Here is a 25727-nt window from a genome sequence, read left to right on the forward strand (position 1 = left end):
ATAACATGTCGGTTTCTCCTCCATCTGAAAATGTGGACGTTATCATCACTACTGTCTGATTCCAATCAATGCAAGTCATCAGAATCAGGTAATACACCAACTCATATTCTTGTCTTTGTGAAAGAAAGGAATCTATATGTTTCACCATTGTCACCGACGTCCCAAAATAGTTGCAAATGCGTCATGAACATGTCGGTTTCTCCTCCATCTGAAAATGTGGACGTTATCATCACTACTGTCTGATTCCAATCAATGCAAGTCATCAGAATCAGGTAATACACCAACTTATATTCTTGTCTTTGTGAAAGAAAGACATCTATATGTGTTTCATCATTGTCACCGACGTCCCAAAATAGTTGCAAATGCGTCATGAACATGTCGGTTTCTCCTCCATCTGAAAATGTGGACGTTATCATCACTACTGTCTGATACCAATCAATGCAAGTCATCAGAATCAGGTAATACACCAACTTATATTCTGGTCTTTGTGAAAGAAAGGAATCTATATGTGTTTCATCGTTGTCACCGACGTCCCAAAATAGTTGCAAATGCGTCATGAACATGTCGGTTTCTCCTCCATCTGAAAATGTGGACGTTATCATCACTACTGTCTGATTCCAATCAATGCAAGTCATCAGAATCAGGTAATACACCAACTTATATTCTTGTCTTTGTGAAAGAAAGGAATCTATATGTTTCACCATTGTCACCGACGTCCCAAAATAGTTGCAAATGCGTCATGAACATGTCGGTTTCTCCTCCATCTGAAAATGTGGACGTTATCATCACTACTGTCTGATTCCAATCAATGCAAGTCATCAGAATCAGGTAATACACCAACTTATATTCTTGTCTTTGTGAAAGAAAGGAATCTATAATTGTTTCATCATTGTCACCGACGTCCCAAAATAGTTGCAAATGCTTCATGAACATGTCGGTTTCTCCTCCATCTGAAAACCTGGACGTTATCATCACTACTGTCTGATTCCAATCAATGCAAGTCATCAGAATCAGGTAATACACCAACTTATATTCTTGTCTTTGTGAAAGAAAGGGATCTATATGTGTTTCATCATTGTCACCGACGTCCCACTGGGTGTGAGTTTTCCTTGCCCTTATGTGGGCCTACCGAGGATGTGGTAGTGGTTTGTGTTGTGGTTTGTGCAGCCCTTTGAGACACTAGTGATTTAGGGCTATATAAATAATCATTGATTGATTGATTGATTGATGTCAGCAGAATGACTTCTGTTGTTGTGTCTCATGTTTTTTGTCATTATGCTTTTCAGTAATGAGACTTTTTTTTTTCTTTTGAAGAAAAGGAAAACATGCGACTCCACATCATGCAATATTTAGTAGTGAAAGAGTGAATACTGTAGTGTGTTTGTGAGTGTGTGTGTGTGTGTGTGTGTGTGTGACCCAGCAGGGGGTTAAGACCCTAGATGGGGTAAATCTTGTTGTCCTCCCTGAATAATTTAGTGCGGGCATGAGTGTTCACGCAGGCTTTCAGAGGACCACTTGGATCAGAGTCGCACTTTTTTTTTCTGGTGTTGTCTGGCTGAGAAAAAGTGTGGTTAGATGACAACAGACCATGAGAAGGTTGCGAGTGCAATCGCCCAAAAGCTGATTTGGGTTTGTGATCTTTTCTGGTAAAGCCTCTTACATCTGCGGGGCTTTACACCCTTCCAGCTTTGGTGATATTTACTGCTTGTTAAAGCCCTCAAAGTATATTTTATCGTAGCTGTGTTTATTGAGACGTGTGCCTTGGATTGGGTGATCAGGCCCTTTTAGGGACGAGGTCACCAGGAAGTGCTGGTACAGGACCCGGGTGTCTCAACACTGAAAGCATGCAGGGATATTTTCATATATTTCATTTGCAACAGCAATACAATTTATAGATTTTTTTTTTTTTAACCTCAAAGTTGGTTCCAGGGACCCAGAAGGGGCGGCATAGCTCGGTTGGTAGAGTGGCCGTGCCAGCAACTTGAGGGTTGCAGGTTCGATTCCCGCTTCCGCCATCCTAGTCACTGCCGTTGTGTCCTTGGGCAAGACACTTTACCCACCTGCTCCCGGTGTCACCCACACTGGTTTAAATGTAACTTAGATATTGGGTTTCACTATGAAAAGCGCTTTGAGTCACTCGAGAAAAGCGCTATATAAATATAATTCACTTCAATCATAAAAATATATAGATATGAAAATCATACATTCGTTTTTTTTTTCAACGCTTAAATTTCCAGATCCGCTGTTTACTATAATTTATTTGTATACATTTATGGTATTTTTATGCCCCTTTTTTTAAAGAATACTCAAATTGCACAGTATTTAAAAAAAAAAGTTTGAAAGTGGAATATTTGATCAATAATTCATTATTATTTTTTTGAGCAGTTTAAAAAAAAAATTTAATTCTCAGCCACCCAAACAGCCTCACTTATAAAAGTATTAACAATAAGACATACATCATTAAAAATGTTTTTACTTTAAGTCTGCAGAATCTTCACTTCAGATCTATTCGTCAATTATAAGTTTTTATATTCATTTTTTTGTTTGTTTTATTGTCATGTCAAACCTTTTTAAAGGCCTACTGAAATGAGATGTTCTTATTTAAACGGGGATAGCAGGTCCATTCTATGTGTCATACTTGATCATTTCGCGATATTGCCATATTTTTGCTGAAATGACTTAGTAGAGAACATCGACAATAAAGTTCGTAACTACAGTTGGTCGCTACATCTATAAGTGCAAGTTAAAGCTCTACTATGCAAAGCGAACGGCATTTATCAACAACACCCAGGAACGCCGCCGGCTTCGCTGGGCCCGAGCTCATCTAAGATGGCCAGATGCAAAGTGGAAAAGGGTTCTGTAATCTGACGAGTCCACATTTCAAATTATATTTCGGAAACTGTGGACATGGTGTCCTCCGGAACAAAGAGGAAAAAAAAACATTCGGATTGTTATAGGCGCAAAGTTCAAAAGCCAGCATCTGTGATGGTATGGGGGTGCATTAGTGCCCAAGGCATGGGTAACTTACAGATCTGTGAAGGCACCATTAATGCTGAAAGGTACATACAGGTTTTGGAGCAACATATGTTGTCATCCAAGCAACGTTATCATGGACGCCCCTGCTTATTTCAGCAAAACAATGCCAAGCCACAAGGCTTCGTAGTAAAAGAGTGCGGGTACTTTCCGGGCCCGCCTGCAGTCCAGACCTGTCTCCCATGGAAAATGTGTGGCGCATTATGAAGCGTAAAATACGACAGCGGAGACCCCGGACTGTTGAACGACTGAAGCTGTACATAAAACTAAATGGGAAAGAATTCCACTTTTCAAAGCTTCAACAATTAGTTTCTTCAATTCCCAAATGTTTATTGAGTGTTGTTAAAAGAAAAGGTGATGTAACACAGTGGTGAACATGCCCTTTCCCAACTACTTTGGCACGTGTTGCAGCCATGAAATTCTAAGTTAATTATTATTCGCAAAACAAAAAATTATGTTTATGACTTTGAACATCAAATATGTTGTCTTTGTAGCATATTCAACTGAATATGGGTTGAAAAGGATTTGCAAATCATTGTATTCTGTTTATATTTACATCTAACACAATTTCCCAACTCATATGGAAACAGGGTTTGTATTTTTTAACACATTTTACTCACTATTTTTTAATTCAACGAAATTGTCCGCATAAATTGATGCATAAAATAACTCAGTTCCTAAATGGAGTGTCTGATACAAGCTTTTGTAATAAAGACACAAATGAACCTCCCCCCCCAAACACACACCTTTATTTATTTATTTTTTTTCATTTTGTTTATTCCTTTTGTCTCATACCATCTTTCTGCCTAGCAACAAGCATTCCCAGCACCATGTTGACACACACACACACACACACACACACACACACACACACACACACACACACACACACACACACACACACACACACACTTATTTATAAAGCAAAAAAAAACCAAAACAACAACCGGGGGAGTGGGAGTAAAATATGTAACTCCCTAATCTGTGCGGGTAGACCAGTATAAAAAGGTTCTGGTAAAGCGAGACCGCGGAGGAACTCCGTGTTCATTTTGCCAAGGCCAGATGGTGAGGGCAGCTTTAGTGCCTGTTAGGTCTTCACACACACACACACACACACACACACACACACACACACACACACACACACACACACACACACACTTCAGTCTGTTTATACATGAGTGCTCTTCTGTATGGGATGGCTGGACTGAGTCAGACTTATTAGATTAATCTTTTATTTGTGCTGTTATCGCTGTTTTTCATCTCAATGTGTTGCTGGGATTAAGAGGCAATGTCTGCTTTGCATTTTCTGTGTTTGGATAGTTTCTAATCTCTTTTTCGCCTGTGTGTGTGTCTTTGTTTTTAGGCCTTGGCAGAGTTCAACTACGTACTGTTGTTGTTGTTGTCGTCGAAGGAGCCGTATCGTCCTTTCCTGCTGCTATCAGCGTGTTAATATCAGTCACTGGCAAAAGTGCGTCAATAATCGGTCTTCAGTTTCCATTTTTATACCTCAACGTTGTAATCAATGTTTATTTATATAGCCCTAAATCACAAGTGTCTCAAAGGGCTGCAGAAACCACAATGGCATCCTCCGTAGAGCCCACACAAGGGCAAGGAAAAACTCACCCAAATGGGACGTCGGTGACAGTGACAATGATGACTATGAGAAACCTTGGGGAGGACTGCATATGTGGCCCCCCAGGGGACCGAAAGCAATGGATGTCGAGCGGGTTTAACATGATACTGTGAAATCCACAGTGTGAAGTGAAGTGAATTATATTTATATAGCGCTTTTCTCAAGTGACTCAAAGCGCTTTACATAGTGACACCCAATATCTAAGTTACATTTAAACCAGTGTGGGTGGCACTGGGAGCAGGTGGGTAAAGTGTCTTGACCAAGGACACAACGGCAGGAACTAGGATGGCGGAAGCGGGAATCGAACCTGCAACCCTCAAGTTGCTTACACGGCCACTCTACCAACCGAGCTATGCCGCCCCAAGTGGCTCTAACGTAACAGTGAGAGTCCAGTCCAAAGTGGATCCAATATAGTAGCGAGGGTCCCGTACATAGTGGAGCCAGCCGGAAACCATCCCAAGCGGATTGTTTCCTAACCCTAACGCAGAGATGTCCCAAACCGATACACAGGCGAGCGGTTCATCCTGGGTCCCGACTCTGGACAACCAGTACTTCATCCATGGCCACTGGACCTGTGTCTCCCCCTGCCCCCCCTCCATAAGGGAGAGGGGGGCAGAGGAGAAAAAGAAAAGAAACGGCAGATCAACTGGTCAAAAAAGAGGGTCTAATTAAAGGCTAGAGCAGGGGTGTCAAACTCAAATACAGAGTGGGCCAAAATTTTAAACGGAACAAAGCCGCGGGCCAAGGTTGAACAAATTAACCTTTTAATAGGGACCCAAACAAGTTTTGCAATAAATATTGAACAAGCAAGGCTTTTATAACTTTAGTGACATGCAAAATCCAGTTTCAAATAATAATAATAATAATTAAAAAAATATCAATGGCATATCAAATAAAATTTAAATAACAATGTTATGCCTTTTTTTCTATTTGCAATCTTCTGAGGTAAATATCAAATTTTTTCCACAGGCTAATAATAAATTTGAAAATAAAATACCAATAATGAATGAACCAAACATTCAAGCCTTGAAATAGCAAGAGAAAATGCATGAATAAAACGTTAATTACTGGTCAGTTTGCTGGAAGTTTCCCGGAAGAGTTAGTGCTGCAAGGGGTTCTGGGTATTTGTTCTGTTGTGTTATGGTACGGATGTTCACCCGAAATGTGTTTGTCTTTCTTGTTTGGTGTGGGTTTACAGTGTGGTGCATATTCGTAACAGTGTTAAAGTTGTTTATATGGCCACCCTCAGTGTGACCTGTATGGCTGTTGACCAAGTATGAATTGCATTCACTTGTGCGCGTGTGTGTGTGTAAAAGCCACAAATATTATATGACACGCTGTTAGTATGGAGGAAAAGCGGACGTGACGACAGGTTGTAGAGAACGCTAAAGGCAGTGCCATAAATGCACGCCCCCAATATAGTTGTCCAGGTGGAAATCGGTAGAAATTCGGGAGAATGGTTGCCCCGGGAGATTTTCAGGCCGGGCACTGAACTTCGGGAGTCTATCGGGAAAATTAGGAGGGTTGGCAAGTATGAGTATTAGCGGTGAATGCGGTGTTACAGCGGCACCGACGCTGTATAACACCAGCGGGCCAGCTCTAATGCTAAATTGATATTGCCTCAAGGGCCAAATTAAATTACACGGCGGGCCAGAGTTTGACACCCATGGGGTAGAGTATACAAATGAGTTTTAAGATGAGACTTAAATGCTTCTACTGAGGTACCATCTCGAACTGTTACCGGGAGAGCATTCCAGAGTACTGGAGCCCGAATGGAAAACGCTCTATAGCCCGCATACTTTTTTTGGGCAATGGGAATCACTAATAAACCGGAGTCCTTTGAACGCAGATGATATTTATTTACCGTATTTTTCGGACTATAAGTTGCAGTTTGTTTCATAGTTTGGCCGGGGGTGCGACTTATACTCAGGAGCGACTTATGTGTGAAATTATTAACACATTACCGTAAAATATCAAATAATATTATTTAGCTAACTTACGTAAGAGACTAGAGCAGGGGTAGGGAACCTATGGCTCTAGAGCCAGTTGTGGCTCTTTTGATGACTGCATCTGGCTCTTAGATAAATCTTAGCTGACAATGCTTAACACGATAAGTAATGAATAATTCATCCAACGCCCTTGACGCGAATCCCTTAGGGGTGATGGACAACTGGGCAGTGTTTGAAGAGCTGCAGCCCGCCACCGTAGCCCGCCACTCCCTCCCCTCTGTTGCAAGTCTGGAGATGTATGTTGTGATACGTATATATGCTTTGCTCTGGAGTTTTTTTTCTCCCTATAGCTGTTCTGTGACCCTAAACACTGTTTGTTTGTCTAATCAAATCAATCAGTCAATCAACAAAGTTGTGTTGTACTTTGGCAATAACAATACTTACCTACCTACATAATTACGCTGGTAATCACAGTGTCAAAATATCCGCTTTCTACCACACCTGTTCAAGAAGTCGCATTCATGATAAGAAGTATTTGATTTATTATTGGTTGGCTTCAGAATAACAATGTTATTAAAAAGAATAAGAGACCTACAATACTCTAAAAATGTTGGTCTTACTAAAAAAAATGCAGGCATTTAGTTACATTCATTGTTAAAAACTATTATATGGCTCTCACGGAAATACATTTTAAAATATTTGGCTTTCATGGCTCTCTCAGCCAAAAAGGTTCCCGACCCCTGGACTAGACGTATAAGATTTTGTGGGATTAAGCGACAGATTGTCTGGTAAATATTAGGGGTGTAACGGTACACAAAAATTTTGGTTCGGTACGAACCTCGGTTCAGAGGTCACGGTTCGGTTCATTTTCGGTACAGTAAGGAAACAACAAAATATAATTTTTGGGGTTATTTATTTACAAAATTTGCAAGATCTTCCACCAAAAATATTTTTCCAAGTGGAATATTTGATGTGAAGTAATGGGAACATTGGATAGGTCAATAATTCATAATAACATAGATTTTCATTCAATATTATGTTTTGAGGAATGACAGTTTGAAAGAAAAAAACAGCTTTGTTTTATTATAGTCAACGTTGCAACTTTTTCTAAATTACAGTCAAACTTAAAGCTTTTTTATTTCACTTTTGATATGTTTTTTGTTTATTTTAATAGTATTTTTAGAATGTGCTGTGGACCTTTTAAAACATTAGCTGTGGGCCGCAAATGGCCTCCGGGGCACACTTTTGACACCCCTGGTATAGATCAATGGTTCCCAAATGGGGGTACGCGTACCCCTGGGGGTACTTGAAGGTATGCCAAGGGGTACGTGAGATTTTTCAAACATATTCTAAAAATAGCAACAATTCAAAAATCCTTTATAAATATATTTATTGAATAATACTTCAACAAAATATGAATGTAAGTTCATAAGCTGTGAAAAGAAATACAACAATGCAATATTCAGTGTTGACAGCTAGATTTTTTGTGGACATGTTCCATAAATATTGATGTTAAAGATTTATTTTTTTGTGAAAAAATTTTTAAAATTAAGTTGATGAATCCAGATATAACTCTATTACAATCCCCAAAGAGGGCACTTTAGTTGATGATTACTTCTATGTGTAGAATACTTTATTTATAATTGAATGACTTGTCTATTTTTCAACAAGTTTTTAGTTATTTGTATATCTTTTTTTCCAAATAGTTCAAGAAAGACCACTACAAATGAGCAATATTTTGCACTGTTATACAATTTAATAAATCAGAAACTGCATTTTAGTTCTTTATCTCTTTTTTTCAACCAAAAATACTTTGCTCCGGTGCGACTTATACTCCAAAAATATGGTATATAGAGACATACTGTAATAACTTGAAGTAAATTTTGAAGATTAAAAAACAATTATCCCCAAAAAATAAGATTATTAAAAGCAGTCTTTTTCTCACAATGTGTCGACTTTTTTCTTATAAAATTGGGAACAACTTCTCATACTTTTTCTGTAATATTGCAATATTGTCTCGTAAAATTTTTACTTTTTCATGTAAGATGATTACTTTTTAACGCAAAACGGTGACATATTTCATGGATAATTCTGACTTTTATCATGACTTATACTACAAAAAATACGGTATGTGAAGTAATTGTAGCCTTGAATTTGTCAATAATTCACAACAACATTTATTTGATTCATTTTTATTTTTGGAGTAATGACATATAAAAAAAAAGAGAGAATCCAAAAAGGCGTTACTCATAAAAAGTGTTAAAAACAAGTCATACATTTTTATTTTCTATTTTTAGGGACCGATGTCCCTTTGGGACAGAAGACCCAATTGAATTTGTAAGGTTTTATTATTGTTATTATTTATTATTATACCGCTGCCTCTTTGAGCTGTAATTTGACCCCCTTAGCATGCTTCGAAACTCACCAAATTAATAAACACACACATTAAGACTGGCGAAAATTGCGATCTGATCAAAAACCAAACCCCAAAACTCAAAATTTCGCTCTAGCGCTCCCTAAGAAGACAACACAGACAAAACTGTAACTTCCTGTAGGAATGTCGTAGAAACATGAAACAAAAAACACTATGTAGGTCTCAGTTAGACCTATACTGAGACCCCCCGGCTAAAATCAACAAGAAATTTGCTATTCCCACTTCAAAACAAAAGTTGGCTAAAAATGTCGCTTTTTTTCAAACATTATCTCTCTGAGGCAGTTTGTCGTTTCGGCTTCAAATAAGCACAGAAGAGAGATTGAACCCTTATGATTAAAAGTTAAAGAGTTTTAATTACTACCCCGGTTTGGATTGTATGAGCCCGCAAAGAACCATTGCGCTGCTGCTGGTATCACTAAATGGCGGCTTTCTGCTCAGACAAAACTGTAGGACTGTCATATACACATGAAACAAAAACCTCAATATAGCTCTCACTGAGACCTATATTTCATACACTGACCGCCCCCAACTAAAATAAACAGGAAGTTTGCTATTCCCACTTCAATACAACAGCTGCATTACATTCACAATGCTTTAGAGTCTCAAAATGGGGGCACAAAGGCGTCCTTATAAAATGCCCAAACCACTTTACAACTGTTATTACTATGAGACTGATGTATAACACATGTGTATACAACTTTTTCTCTGTGTAATAATCCATCCATCCATCTTCTACCGCTTATCCGGGCTTGGGTCGCGGGGGCAGCAGCCAAAGCGGTCCCGTCCATCGCTGCTTGCAGCTTTAATTAAGCCTTAAATCTCTAGATCAACTTTAGATGTATCCAACGATTATAAGTTTTAAATTATTTTTGTTAGAAGATTTTATTTTATGGCAAAAACCCAAATGACACAATATTTTCAAAACATTTTTTCAAGTGGAATATTTGATCAATAATTCATTTTTATTTTTGGAGCCGTGACAGTTTAAACAGATATAATTCCACTAAAATTCAAAGCGATCCAAAAAAGGCCTCACTCTTAAAAGTATTATAAATAAATGGTAAATGGGTTGTACTTGTATAGCTCGTTTCTACCTTCAAGGTACTCAAAGCGCTTTGACACTACTTCCACTTTTACCCATTCACACACACATTCACACACTGATGGAGGGAGCTGCCATGCAAGGCGCCAACCAGCACCCATCAGGAGCAAGGGTGAAGTGTCTTGCTCAAGGACACAACAGACGCGACGAGGTTGGTAGAAGGTGGGGATTGAACCAGGAACCCTCAGGTTGCTGGTAGGCCACATCTCCCAACCGCGCCACGCCGTCATACATTATTTTTCATTGTTTAATTAGTCTCAAGAATCTCAAATACCGTATTTCCTTGAATTGCCGCCGGGGCGCTAATTAATTTAACACATCTTCTCACTCCGGCGTTTACCAAAGGCATGCGGTAAATTTAGGCCTGTGCTTATAAATTTGAGTGTGATCTAAGGATACCATCATGAAAAGCACATTTAATAAAAAAAAACGTTATTATGGTCTTATCTTTACTTATAAATGAAGTCCATGCGCAGCTCCTTCTGATCAAAAGCATCAATAACTTGTTTATAGAAGTCTTCCTTATCTTTCTTCAGTTTTAAAAGTCTCTCTGTCTCGATGGAGATCTTCCTTTATTACCTCCCGTTTCGATTGAAAGTCCAGTTTAGAAAACTGTTTTTTTTTTGGGATATGTAATCCTCCATGTTAAAAGTGCAAGCGAGAGGAAAAAATAAACGATCGCTGCTCACTCTTGCTGCTTGTTGTCACTTCTTCTGCAGCCGAGTAGTCGCAAGAAGGATCACTAGCGCCCTCTACCAAGGCGGGAGTCATTTAATGACTCATATTTGACACACGCAGCTACGGTATATTAATAAAACATAGCTGCTTACTGTTCTTTTGAGCATATTCAATAGCTTGGACCTTAAATTCTACTGAATAGCTCTTAATCTTCTTCCCTTTATGCGATTTTTAATGATTGAAATCAGCCTCCTCCATTTTGAAAATGATGACAGGTGAAGTGTCACTCGTGACGTGACGAGTTTGACCCGGTGGAAATTCTAGGCAGGCGCATACTATATACCCGGCGGCAATTCAAGCAAATACGGTAAGCTTTTCTTTTTATATATTTTTGGTTTGTTTTATGCCCTTTTTGTCAATTAAAACCTTTATTTAACACACTAAATACGCAATGTTTCTTAAAAAAAATATTTGCAAGTGTAATATTTAATGTGAAGTTACACTTCTTTTGGGGTGGGGGTATTTTGCGTATTAGCGTTCATAATCATGTTTTTTTTCATGCATTCTAAGTGGTAAAATATGGCAAGTGCGAGGTGGCCAACGATGCAGCTCCACTACGCATCCACTACTCCGTTTACATCAGGGGTATCCAAACTTTATCCACTGAGGACCGCACACTGAAAAATCAAAGCAAGCGGGGGCCATTTTGATATTTTTTATTATAAAAAAACAATAATATATATGTATAAAACATATACATTTCGGCCTCCACTCAGGCTTGATCTCAGGTACCCTAAAGGGTTTTGGTCAAAAAAAATATAAAAAATGTGTCATTATTCAGTATTATTTTTTTATTATTATTCCAGTTTTAAATTTCTAGATCAACTTTAGGTCTATCTGTCAATATAATGATTTTAAAGATTTAAGTTGTATGCTCTTTTTGTCACGAAAAAAACTTTTTTAATGGAAAAATCACAACATATGCAATATTTTCACCCAATATTTTTTTAAGTGGAATATTTGAGATTATTTAATAATTGGAGCATAAAAATGTCAATAACTCATAACACCATTGATTTTAATTCTTTATTATTTTTGGAGCAATGACACTTAAAAACAAATCACACTAAAATAATTGGGGATCCAAAAGTGTTCCACTCATTAAATAAATTATAATTTGTTTTACTGTTTACTTTTAACACAATAATCTAGAGATCAACTTCGGATCTATCCGTCAATTTTTTTTGTTGTTTATGTTTTTTCTTTGTCCATTTTAGACCCTTCTTTAAAAAAAAAACAGCTCCGTTTTTTATACGCAAACACAAAATATGCAACATTTTCCCCCCAAAATATCTCAAAGTGGAAAATTTTACATGACGTAATTGGAGCCTTGAATAGGTCAATAATTCACAATGACATTGATTTTGATTCATTATTATTTTTTAAAGAAAGCAACAGCCTGCATGGCAGCTTTGTGTTATTCGAGTAAACATTGCAACATTATCTTGTTACATTTCACCCGTTTGCTCCTTTATATCACTTTTTACGTTTTAAACATTTTCCAATCGTATTTTCAAAATGTGACGTGGGGCCGTTAAAAAAATGACCTGTGGGCCTCAAATGGCCCCCGAGCCGGACTTTGGACCCCCCTGGTTTACATGTACATAGTCACCATCGTACTTTTATTGATGTGTACTATTTTCTGTCTTCCAGAAAAGGATGTGGCCCCCGGGCTGGAGTTTGACACTTTTGATGGAGGGGTGGCGGACCCCCTGTTGAAAAATGACTGAGTGGACTCATGCGGACCAACCACTACAGGTGGGGGAAGTCTTTGATTTTTAGATTCGCACATGGACGATTATAAAATCGATGAGTAAACGTCCAGTCCACTATGGACTCTCACACTATTATGTTAGATCCACTATGGACTGGACTCTCACTATTATGTTAGATCCACTATGGACTGGACTATCACTATCATGTTAGATCCACTATGGACTGGACTCACAATATTATGTTAGATCCACAATGGACTGGACTCTCACAATATTATGAAAAATCCACTATGAACTGGACTCTCACTATTATGTTAGATCCACTATGGACTGGACTCTCACTCTCATGTTAGATTTCTTTGTGTTAAAAAATTTAGTGCAAAAAAGTTCAGTGTGGAAAATATTCAGTGCAAAAATAGTCCAGTGTGTAAAAAAATCAGTGCAAAAAAGATCAGTGTGAAAAAAATTCTGTGCAAAAAAGATCAGTGTAAAAAATTCAGTGCAAAAAAGTTCAGTGTGAAAAAAAATCAGTGCAAAAAAGTCCAGTGTAAAAAAATCAGTGCAAAAAAGATCAATGTGTAAACAAATCAGTGCAATAAAGATCAGTGTAAAAAATTCAGTGCAAAAATAGTCCAGTGTGTAAAAAAATCAGTGCAAAAAAGATCAGTGTGAAAAAAATTCTGTGCAAAAAAGATCAGTGTAAAAAATTCAGTGCAAAAAAGTTCAGTGTGAAAAAAAATCAGTGCAAAAAAGTCCAGTGTAAAAAAATCAGTGCAAAAAAGATCAATGTGTAAACAAATCAGTGCAATAAAGATCAGTGTAAAAAATTCAGTGCAAAAAAGTTCAGTGTGAAAAAAAATCAGTGCAAAAAAGTCCAGTGTAAAAAAAAACAGTGCAAAAAAGATCAGTGTGTAAAAAAATCTGTGGACTTTTCTGCACTGATTTTTTTTTTCACACTGAACTTTTTTGCAATGAATTTTTTACACTGATCTTTTTTGCACTGATTTTTTTACACACTGATCTTTTTTGCACTGATCTTTTTACACAATGGACTTTTTTTTGCACTGACTTTTTCACACTGATCTTTTTTCCACTGATTTTTTTACACACTGGACATTTTTTCCACTGAATTTTTTCCACACTGAACTTTTTTGCACTCAATTTTTTACACACTGAACTTTTTTGCACTCATTTTTTTACACACTGATCTTTTTTGCACCGATTTTTTCACACACTGGACTTATTTGCACTGAATTTTTTTCACACTGACCTTTTTTGCACTGATTTTTTTACACACTGATCTTTTTTGCACTGATTTTTTTTACACACTGGACTTTTTTGCACAGAATTTTTTTCACAATGAACTTTTTTGCACTGATTTTTTTCCGCACTGAATTTGTGTAGAATTTTTTTTTTGGACTGATTATTTTTACACTTAACTTTTTTTACATTTTAACTTCTTTACACTGATTTTTAAAGGATGAGTCAAATCCGCAGTCCCTTGAAATTAGCTTTGAGTGATTGGACTCAATCGAGTGCTCTGCGGGGCCTGGTTGGATCAGACCACCACACAGAAGCGTACAGTTCTGGCTGACCCCGGCCGGGTCAGGTCCCGGCGTGTGGAATGCTGCTGGGCACGTCAGCAGTGACGCTGTGGCCTGATGGACAACACAGCTTTGTCTGACAATACCTACTTTTTCACTCCATCATCATTATCATCATGACAACTGTTGCGCATCCTCATTTTATTGTAGGACGTTCCCTGGAATATTCCACGGATCCACTGAGGTGGGGTGCTGAAGATGGAATGATAATAATATAAGAATCAAAAAACAATGAAAGTGTCGGTTGTACGTGGCTTGTAAATATGCATTTTCTTGAAAGGAATGCAAATAAATGATGATGATAATGTCGGTGGAATCTCATTTTCACAAATCAGCATTTTTTTTAACTTATGAATCCGCTCCAAATGAACAACTCGTATGAAAACCTAATGAATTTAAATCCGATTAATCGGTTCCAGATGCTCAAAAATGTTAAAACATGTCCGCACTTTTTTGAAAAATCCCCAATCCTTGTGTACAGTGAGTATGGCGGCCAAAGTTAATGTTTATTTAACCACGTTTGCATTTATCGACAAATATTAGTCTACAAATATTATCTGCAAAAACTGGGACGTGGGAGGAGTTCGGGAAAGCCGTGGAAAACAACTTCCGGACGGCTTTGAAGCGATTCTGGACCAACATCCACCCGCCTCAGGGAGGGGAAGCAGTGCAATGTCAACTTGCGTGATAGTAGGCTAATATAGACACTTGCATCATGTGTTGTCTTCATTATAACACTTAAGTAAGACTTTTAAAGTCATTTTGATAGTAGGCTAATATAGACACATCATGTGTTGTCTTCATTATAACACTTAAGGCTAATATAGACACTTACATCATGTGTTGTCTTCATTATAACACTTAAATAAGACTTTTATAGTCATTTTGATAGTAGGCTAATATAACGCTTGCATCGTGTGTTGTTTTCATTATAACACTTATATAAGACTTTTATAGTCATTTTGATAGTAAGCTAATATAGACGCTTACATCGTGTGTTGTTTTCATTATAACACTTATATAAGGCCTTTAGAGTCATTTTGATAGTAGGCTAATATAGCTAATATAGACACTTTCATTATGTGTTGTCTTCATAATAACACTTCTATAAGACTTTTATAGTCATTTTGATAGTAGGCTAATATAGACACTTACATCATGTGTTGTCTTCATTTTAACACTTATATAAGACTTTTGATTTTTTGCGACTCCAGACACATTTTATTGAATATTTTTGGTCCAATATGGCTCTTCGGACAATTTGGGTTGCAGATCCCTGGACCAGGTCATCAAACAGTTCTCTTTGAGGGACTTTGCTGGACTATATCTCCTCCTCATACTTTGTCGGCGTTTGCTGTGCAGTGAGAGACTTGCACGCACGCCCAAAGAGGGCAGTCAGGACAGCCAAAGATAGCCCACTCCCCGCCAGTCTGGTGATACACGGATCCATGGCCGAGGACTTGTGCATTATACATGCAGGACTAATTGGTGGATGTACACACATGCACTTAACTCACTGCAGAGTGCAGCAAGTCAGTGGAAGTAGGCCAGCAGGGAATGTAAACAAGTCACATGATAGTGAGAGTCCAGTCCATAGTGGATCTAACATAATAGTGAGAGTCCAGTCCATAGTGGATCTAACATAATAGTGAGAGTCCAGTCCATAGTGGATTTAACATAATAGTGAGAGTCCAGTCCATAGTGGATCTAACATAATAGTGAGAGTCCAGTCCATAGTGGATTTAACATAATAGTGTGAGAGTCCAGTCCATAGTGGATCTAACATAATAGAGAGAGTCCAGTCCATAGTGGATCTAACATAATAGTGAGAGTCCAGTCCATAGTGGATCTAACATAATAGTGTGAGAGTCCAGTCCATAGTGGATTTAACATAATAGTGAGAGTCCAGTCCATAGTGGATCTAACATAATAGTGAGAGTCCAGTCCATAGTGGATTTAACATAATAGTGTGAGAGTCCAGTCCATAGTGGATCTAACATAATAGAGAGAGTCCAGTCCATAGTGGATCTAACATAATAGTGAGAGTCCAGTCCATAGTGGATCTAACATAGTAGTGTGAGAGTCCAGTCCATAGTGGCTCTAACATAATAGTGAGAGTCCAGTCCACAGTGGATCTAACATAATAGTGTGAGTCCAGTCCATAGTGGATCCAACATAATAGTGAGAGTCCAGTCCATAGTGGATCTAACATAATAGTGAGAGTCCGGTCCATAGTGGATCTAACATAATAGTGTGAGTCCGGTCCATAGTGGATCAAACATAATATTGTGAGAGTCCAGTCCATAGTGGATCTAACATAATAGTGTGGGAGTCCAGTCCATTGTGGATCTAACATAATAGTAGGTGAGTCCAGTCCATAGTGGATCTAACATAATACTTTGAGAGTGCAGTCCATAGTGGATCTAACATAATAGTGTGAGTCCAGTCCATAGTGGATCTAACATAATAGTGAGAGTCCAGTCCATAGTGGATTTAACATAATATTGAGAGTCCAGTCCATAGTGGATCCAACATAATAGTGTGAGAGTCCAGTCCATAGTGGATCTAACATAATAGTGTGAGTCCAGTCTATAGTGGATCTAAGATAATAGTGAGAGTCCAGTCCATAGTGGATTTAACATAATATTGAGAGTCCAGTCCATAGTGCATCCAACATAATAGTGTGAGAGTCCAGTCCATAGTGGATCTAACATAATAGTGTGAGAGTCCAGTCTATATAATGGATTTAACATAATTGTGAGAGTCCAGTCCATAGTGGATCTAACATAATAGTGTGAGAGTCCAGTCTATATAATGGATTTAACATAATTGTGAGAGTCCAGTCCATAGTGGATCTAACATAATAGTGTGAGAGTCCAGTCCATTGTGGATCTAACACAATAGTGTGAGAGTTGAGTCCATAGTGGATCTAATATAATAGTGAGAGAGTCCAGTCCATAGTGGATCAAACATAATAGTGAGAGTCCAGTCCATAGTGGATCAAACATAATAGTGAGAGTCCAGTTCAAATAATGGATTTAACATAATAGTGAGAGTACAGTCCATAGTGGATCTAACATAATAATGTGAGAGTCCAGTCCATAGTGGATCTAACATAATAGTGAGAGTCCAGTCCATTGTGGATCTAACATAATAGTGAGAGTCCAGTCCATAATGGGACCAGCAGGAGCAGCAACATAGATGACGCATGAGAATCCATAGTTATCAATAGAACATTAGTCATTTTTGCGAGGGCAGTCTCCATAGAGTGATTTGGCCTGAAACAGGATTGAAAGGGTTCACAGAGATTGTAGACGCTAGGTGTTCATTTAGCTGCTCTGCAACAATTGTTTCGAGGATTTTCGAAATAAAGGGAAGGTGAGACACCGGTCGGTAGTTTACCACAAGGTCAGGATGAAGGTTAGGTCTTTTGAGCAGAGGATGGCTATGCCAAAGAGTGTGTAAAGCAATGGGAAACTGAAGAAGAAGAATGTGTACCCTGATACTGTAGGTCCGGGTCTGGGGAAACTAATGTCATTGTACTTTGGAAGTGCCCGTGGCATCCGCAAAGGACGAGACAGGCGTACCAAATATGGCTCCTAGATCCCCGCCGCTCAAACTCCCAGCAGACACCAGACAGCCGGGCACTGGTGGTCTGATAAAACTGTCCCATAGACTTGATGAACTCACAGCACTTCGGTCCGTGGTAAACGTACGATTATAGAACCAAACCTGTGTCTAAAGTGAAATCGTCTCGCTCCATCGGTCAAGTTGAGACGTCTGGGTGAGACCTCGGGGAATTGCGGACCCGGGACCTCTGTGGGCCCGCGGGTGTGTGCTCCGCGCCGCTCTCTGAGGCGACCCAGTGGATAGCGGGCGGAGATTAGGGTGTAATTGCACGCCGTTTTCTGATGGAGGGAGAGAAAGAAGCAGAGGGATGGACGGAAGGAGGAGGAGGAGGAGGGAGATAAGGGCCAGCGCCCTGATTGGACCAAACTTCCACCCCAAACCTTTTTCTCCAACCCTTCACCCCCCTGCTGTGCTTCCTCCCTGGATGGGCTGTCGCCACGGCAACGTAATGAGAGTGTGTGTGTGAGTGTGTGTGTGTGTGTGTGTGTTCTTGTATTTCTACCCTTCCTGAGACATGCACCCCTGCTGGTCAAAATAAGGGTGGTCCCAAAAAGGAGGGGTTTGTCACATTGACTGTGTGTCGCTTTTAAAAGTGCTCCCCTCTGGTCAACATATGAAATAACAAGTGTGTGTAAGAAATTGAAATGCGCCCCCTTTGACCAAAATTAATAAAAATAAAAAAATGTAAATAAAGACATACTGTAATAACTTGAAGTAAATAATGAAGATTAAAAACTAATTACCAAAAAAATAAACAACTAAAAGCAGTCTTTTTCTCACAATGTGAACAATTTCTCATATTCTTTCTGTTTCTGTAAAATTGCAATAGCTTCTTGTAAAATTCTTACTTTTTTATGTAAAATTGTTTCTTTTTAACGCAAAAGTGTGACATTTGTCATAGATAATTATGATTTATCGCAATATTGACCATTTTTTTGTTGTTCTTGTAAAACTGTTACCTAATTTTGCCAAGTAAAATTCAGTTTATTATTATAATAGTGCCAACATATTAGTTTTCTTATAAAATTTCTGTTTCTGTAAGATTGCAATATTTTTTTGCAAAATTACTCCTTTTTTTATGTAAAATTGTTTCTTTTTACTGCAAAATGGTGACATTTGTCATATGAAATTCTGACTTTAATCACAATCGTGCCAATTTTTTGCTGTTCTCGTAAAAAAATGTTGAGAAAAATTATGATCGCCAAAAGGGTAAAATTTTCTTATAAAATTGTGAGTTGTGTCGTGTAAAATGACGACTCTTTCCATAAAATTGCCAAAATTTTAACCTTTTCTTCTAAAATTGCGACTGTTATGGAGTAAAATTCCAATTTTTATCATAACATTGCACAAATGTTCCGTTTGTCCTGTAAAATTTTTATCTATTATAATGCTTTTTCTTGTGAATTTCCACCAAATTTTTTCAAAACAAGCTTTTTTATATGTGCATAATATGTATATATTATTCATGTTGTAAATACACCTCTATATATATCTAGAAAGGCTGGTCCTAGACAGGTAGGCATTTTTCTCAGGTCCCAAAAAGGTAACAAATACAAGAGTGTGTGTGTGTGTGTGTGTGTGTGTGTGTGTGTGTGTGTGTGTGTGTGTGTGTGTGTGTGTGTGTGTGTGTGTGTGTGTGTGTGTGTGTGTTCTTGTATTTCTACCCTTCCTGAGGCATGCACCCCTGCTGGTCAAAATAAGGGTGGTCCCAAAAAGGAGGGGTTTGTCACATTGACTGTGTGTCGCTTTTAAAAGTGCTCCCCCTCTGGTCAACATATGAAATAACAAGTGTGTGTAAGAAATTGAAATGTGCCCCCTTTGGCCAAAATTATTTAAAAAAATAAACAAATATGTAAATAAAGGCATACTGTAATAACTTGAAGTAAATAATGAAGATTAAAAACTAAGTACCAAAAAAATAAACAACTAAAAGTAGTCTTTTTCTCACAATGTGGACAATTTCTCAGATTCTTTTTGTTTCTGTAAAATTGCAATAGTTTCTTCTAAAATTCTTACTTTTTTATGTAAAAATCTTCTTTTTAACGCAAAATTGTGACATAATTTATCGCAATATTGTAAATTTTTTTGTTGTTCTTGTAAAACTTTTACCTAATTTTGCCAAGTAAAATTCAGATAATTATAATAGTGGCAACATATTAGTTTTCTTATAAAATTTCTGTTTCTGTAAGATTGCAATATTTTTTGGGGCAAAATTACTACTTGTTTTAATGTAAAATTGTTACTTTTTACTGCAAAATTGTGACATTTGTCATATGAAATTCTGACTTTAATCATAATAGTGCCAATTATTTTGCTGTTCTCGTAAAACAATTTTGAGAAAAATTATAATGACTATTATAATATTGCCAAAAGGGTGAAATTTTCTTATAAAATTGGGAGTTGTGTCGAGTAAAATGACGACTCTTTCCATAAAATTGCCAAAATTTTAAGCTTTTCTTGTAAAATTGCGACTGTTATGGAGTAAAATTCCAATATTTATCATAATATTGCACAAATGTTCCGTTTTTCCTGTAAAATTTTGACTTGCCTTGAGTAAAATTACAACTTCGATTATAATGCTTTTTTTAATGTAAAATTGTTACTTTTTACTGCAAAATTGTGACATTTGTCATATGAAATTCTGACTTAAATCACAATAGTGCCAATTGTTTTGCTGTTCTCGTAAAAAAAAAAATTTAGAAAAATTATGATGATAATTATAATATTGCCAAAAGGGTAAACTTTTCTTATAAAATTGTGAGTTGTGTCGAGTAAAATGAGAACTCTTTCCATAAAATTGCCAAAATTTTAAGCTTTTCTTGTAAACTTGCGACTGTTACGGAGTAAAATTCCAACTTTGATCATAATATTGCACAAATGTTAAATTTTTCCTGTAAAATTTTGACTTGCCTTGAGTAAAATTACAACTTTTATTATAATGCTTTTTTAAATGTAAAATTGTTACTTTTTACTGCAAAATTGTGACATTTGTCATATGAAATTCTGACTTTAATCACAATAGTGCCAATTGTTTAGCTGTTCTCGTCAAAAAAAATTGAGAAAACTTATGATGATAATTCTGATATTGCCAAAAGGGTAACATTTTCTTATAACATTGTGAGTTGTGTCGAGTAAAATGACGACTCTTTCCATAAAATTGCCAAAATTTTAAGCTTTTCTTGTAAACTTGCGACTGTTACGGAGTAAAATTCCAACTTTTATCATAATATTGCACAAATGTTCAATTTTTCCTGTAAAATTTTGACTTGCCTTGAGTAAAATTACAACTTTTATTATAATGCTTTTTTTAATGTAAAATTGTTACTTTTTACTGCAAAATTGTGACATTTGTCATATGAAATTCTGACTTTAATGACAATATTGCCAATTTTTTTGCTGTTCTCGTAAAAAAATTTGGAGAAAAATTATGATGATAATTATAATATTGCCAAAAGGGTAAAATTTTCTGATAAAATTGTGAGTTGTGTCGAGTAAAATGACGACTCTTTCCATAAAATTGCCCAAATTTGAAGCTTTTTTTGTAAAATTGTGACTGTTACTGAGTAAAATTCCAACTTTTATCATTATATTGCACAAATGTTCAGTTTTTCCTGTAAAATTTTGACTTGCCTTGAGTAAAATTACAACTTTTATTATAATGCTTTTTCTTGTGAAATTCCACCCAATTTTTCAAAACAAGCTTTTTAATTAGTGCATAATATGTATATATTATTCATGTTGTAAATACACTTCTTTATATATCTAGAAAGGCTGGTCCTAGACAGGTAGGCATTTTTCTCAGGTCCCAAAAAGGTAACAAATACAAGAGTGTGTGCGTGTGTGTGTGTGTGCACACGTGTGTGTGTTTGTGTGCACGCGTGTGTGTGTGTGTGTGTGTGTGCCCTCAGCGTCAGACATTTGGATAATCTTCACTCTCATTTATATGCAAAGTCAGCATAAGGAAAAATTGGTGTGTGTGTGTGTGTGTGTGTGTGTGTGTGTGTGTGTGTGTGTGTGTGTGTGTGTGTGTGTGTGTGTGTTCCTCCCATGAGCGCACAAAAAAAAAAAAAACCCAACTTGAATAGAATCATCTTTTATAAAGCTCTCCCAGTCTTGTTCTCATTACAGTTTTTTCTGTCTGTTTCCAGCAGTGACATTTTTAGGTCAGCCCTCGCTCACTTTCATCATCATGGCGCCGCCGCCGCCGCCGCCATGCCTTCACGCACAAGGTGAAGTCAAATTCCCCCTCAAGGGGGGAAGTGATCTCCCGCCATGTTCCCACACACACTTCTCACCCGGCTCTTGTTTGAAGAGGGCGAGACTGGAGTTGGAGCCGACAGCTGTCACACGCACACACACCTGTGCCAAGGTGCGACACACACACACACACACACGTATTCGTTACCTTCTTGAGAATAATGGCTACCTCTTACAACATGAATAATATATACATACTATGCACATATAAAAAAAGCTTCTTGTGAAAAATGATTTGGAATTTTACGAGAAAAATGTTGAATTTTGGCAGTATTATAACTAAGGTCATGATTTTACTCAACGCAAGTCAGAATTTGACAAGAAAAACTGAACATCTGTGCAATATTATGATAAATGTTGTAATTTTACCCAATAACAGTCACAGTTTTACGTTTTGGCAATTTTATGAAAGGAGTCGTCATTTTACTCGACAAAAGTCAAAATTTTATAAGATAACTTTAAAATTGTTGGCAACATTATAATAATCAGAATTTTACTTGGCAAAATTATGACAAAAGTCACTCTTGTACAGGAACAACACAAAAATTTACAATATTGTGACAAAAGTAAGAATTTTATGACAAATGGCACCATTTTGCATTAAAAATAAACATTTTACATCAAAAAGTAACAATTTTACAAGAACATATTGCACTATTGCAGATACAAAAAGAATATGAGAAAAATTAGTTGGAATTTCAAAAGAAAAAGGTCAAAATGTCACAAGAAAAACATAGGATTTTGGCAGTAATACAATTAAGGTCATGATTTTACTCAACGCAAGTCAAAATTTTACAAGAAAAACTGGACATGATTGCAATATTATGATAAAAGTTGGAATTTTACTTAACAGTCGAAATTTTACAAAAAAGCTTAACATTTTGGCAATTTTATGAAGACTCATCATTTTACTCGACAAATTTTAGAATTTTATAAGAAAACTTAAAAATTTTAGCAACATTATTATCATAAAAAAATTACTTTGTAAATTGTGACAAGTCATAATTTCACTCCAAAAATGTCAGTATTTTACGAGCACAACAAACAAATTGGCAAAATTGTGATAAAAGTCAGAATATTATGACACATGTCACCATTTTGCATTAAAGAATAATAATTTTGCATAAAAAAAAACAATTTCATGAGAAAAAATTGCAATATTGCAGATACAGAAAGAATATGAGAAATATGAGTTGGAATTTCACCAGAAAAAGGGCACAATGTCGCAAGCAAAATGTAAAATTTTGGCAGTAGTATAACTAAGGTCATAATTTTACTCAACGCAAGTCAGAATTTGACAAGAAAAACTGAACATCTGTGCAATATTTTGATAAAAGTTGGAATTTTACTCAATAACAGTCACAGTTTTACAGGAAAAGCTTTACATTTGGGGAATTTTATGAAAGGAGTCGTCATTTTACTCGACAAGAGTCACAATTTTATAAGACAACTTTAAAATTTTGGCAACATTATAATAATCTGAATTTTACTTGGCAAAATTGTGACAAAAGTCACTATTGTACAAGGACAACAAAAAAAATTTACAATATTGTGACGAAACTCAGAATTTTTTGACAAATGGCACCGTTTTGCATTAAAAATAAAAATTTTACATCAAAAAGTAACAATTTTACAAGAACATATTGCACTATTGCAAGTACAAAAAGAATATGAGAAAAATGAGTGGAATTTTAAAAGAAAAAGGTCACAATGTCACAAGAAAAACATAGGATTTTGGCAGTATTACAATTAAGGTCATGATTTTACTCAACGCAAGTCAAAATTTTACAAGAAAAACAGGACATTTGTGCAATATTATGATAAAAGTTGGAATTTTACTTAACAGTCGCAAATTTACAAAAAAGCTTAACATTTTGGCAATTTTATGAAGACTCGTCATTTTACTCGACAAATTTTAAAATTTTATAAGAAAACTTAAAAATTTTAGCAACAATATTATCATAAAAAATGTACTTTGTAAATTGTGACAAGTCATAATTTCACTCCAAAAATGTCAGTATTTTACGAGCACAACAAACAAATTGGCAAAATTGTGATAAAAGTCAGAATATTATGACACATGTCACCATTTTGCATTAAAAAATAATAATTTTGCATAAAAAAAAACAATTTCACGATAAAAAATTGCAATATTGCAGATACAGAAAGAATATGAGAAATCTGGGTTTGAATTTCCCAAGAAAAAGGTCACAATGTCGCAAGAAAAATGTAAAATTTTGGCAGTATTATAACTAAGGTCATAATTTTACTCAACGCAAGTCAGAATTTGACAAGAAAAACGGAACATCTGTGCAATATTATGATAAAAGTTGTAATTTTACTCAATAACAGTCACAGTTTTACAAGAAAAGCTTAGCATTTTGGCAATTTTATGAAAGGAGTCGTCATTTTACTCGACGAAAGTCACAATTTTATAAGAAAACTTCAAAATTTTGGCAACATTATAATAATAATCGGAAACTTGCCAAAATTGTGACAAAAGTTAGTATTTTACAGGAACAACAGTACAAATTGACAATATTGTGATAAAAGTTGGAATTTTATGACAAATGTCACCATTTTGCATTAAAAAGTAATAATTTTACATCAAAAAGTAACAATTTTACGAGAGATATTGCAATATTGGAGATACAGAAAGAATATGAGAAATATGAGTTGGAATTTCACCAGAAAAAGGTCACAATGTCGCAAGAAAAATGTAAAATTTTGGCAGTATTATAACTAAGGTCATAATTTTACTCAACGCAAGTCAAAATCTTACAAGAAAAACTGAACATTTGTTCAATATTTTGATAAAAGTTGGAATTTTACTTAACAGTCGAAATTTTACAAAAAATATTAACTTTTTGGCAATTTTATAGACTCGTCATTTTACTCGACAAATTTCACGATTTTATAAGAAAACTTAAAAATTTTAGCAACATTATCATAATCATAAAAATGTTACTTTGTAAATTGTGACAAAAGTCATAATTTCACTCCAAAAATATCATTATTCTACGAGCACAACAAACAAATTGGCAAAATTGTGATAAAAGTCAGAATATTATGACAAATGTCATCATTTTGCATTAAAAAGTAATAATTTTGCATCAAAAAGTAACAATTTCACGAGAACATTTTGCAGATACATAAAGAATATGAGAAATATTAGTTGGAATTTCAAAAGAAAAAAAGTCTCAATGTCGCAAGAAAAATGTAGAATTTTGGCAGTATTATAATTAAGGTCATGATTTTAGTCAACGCAAGTCAAAATTTTACAAGAAAAACTGAACATTTGTTCAATATTATGATAAAAGTAGGGATTTTACTCAATAACAGTTGCAGTTTTACAAGAAAAGCTTAAAATGTAGGCAATTTTATGAAAAGAGTTGTCATTTCACACAACAAATCTCAGTTTTATAAGAAAACTTTAAAAAATTGGCAACATTATAATAATAATCGGAATTTTACTTGGCAAAATTGTACCAAAAGTCATAATTTTACTTCGAAAATGTTACTATTTTACAGGAACAACGAAAAAATGGGCAATATTGTATTAAAAGTCCAACTTTTACGACAAATGTCACCATTTTGCATTAAAAAGTAATAATTTTACATCAAATGTA

At 36.0% G+C, this 25727-nt stretch overlaps 1 long non-coding RNA gene across 1 annotated transcript in view; it reads left to right on the forward strand.

The window, feature by feature from the left end:
- Window positions 1-22329, forward strand: part of LOC133539487 (uncharacterized) — an 88642-nt gene extending 66313 nt beyond the window's left edge. The window contains exons 2-3 of the long non-coding RNA XR_009803402.1: window positions 12546-12650; window positions 21990-22329. This is a non-coding gene — a long non-coding RNA (uncharacterized LOC133539487). The remainder of the gene's footprint in view (window positions 1-12545; window positions 12651-21989) is intronic.
- Window positions 22330-25727: the final 3398 nt, after the last annotated feature.

Source organism: Nerophis ophidion, linkage group LG21, assembly GCF_033978795.1.
Source record: "Nerophis ophidion isolate RoL-2023_Sa linkage group LG21, RoL_Noph_v1.0, whole genome shotgun sequence".
NCBI lineage: Eukaryota > Metazoa > Chordata > Actinopteri > Syngnathiformes > Syngnathidae > Nerophis > Nerophis ophidion.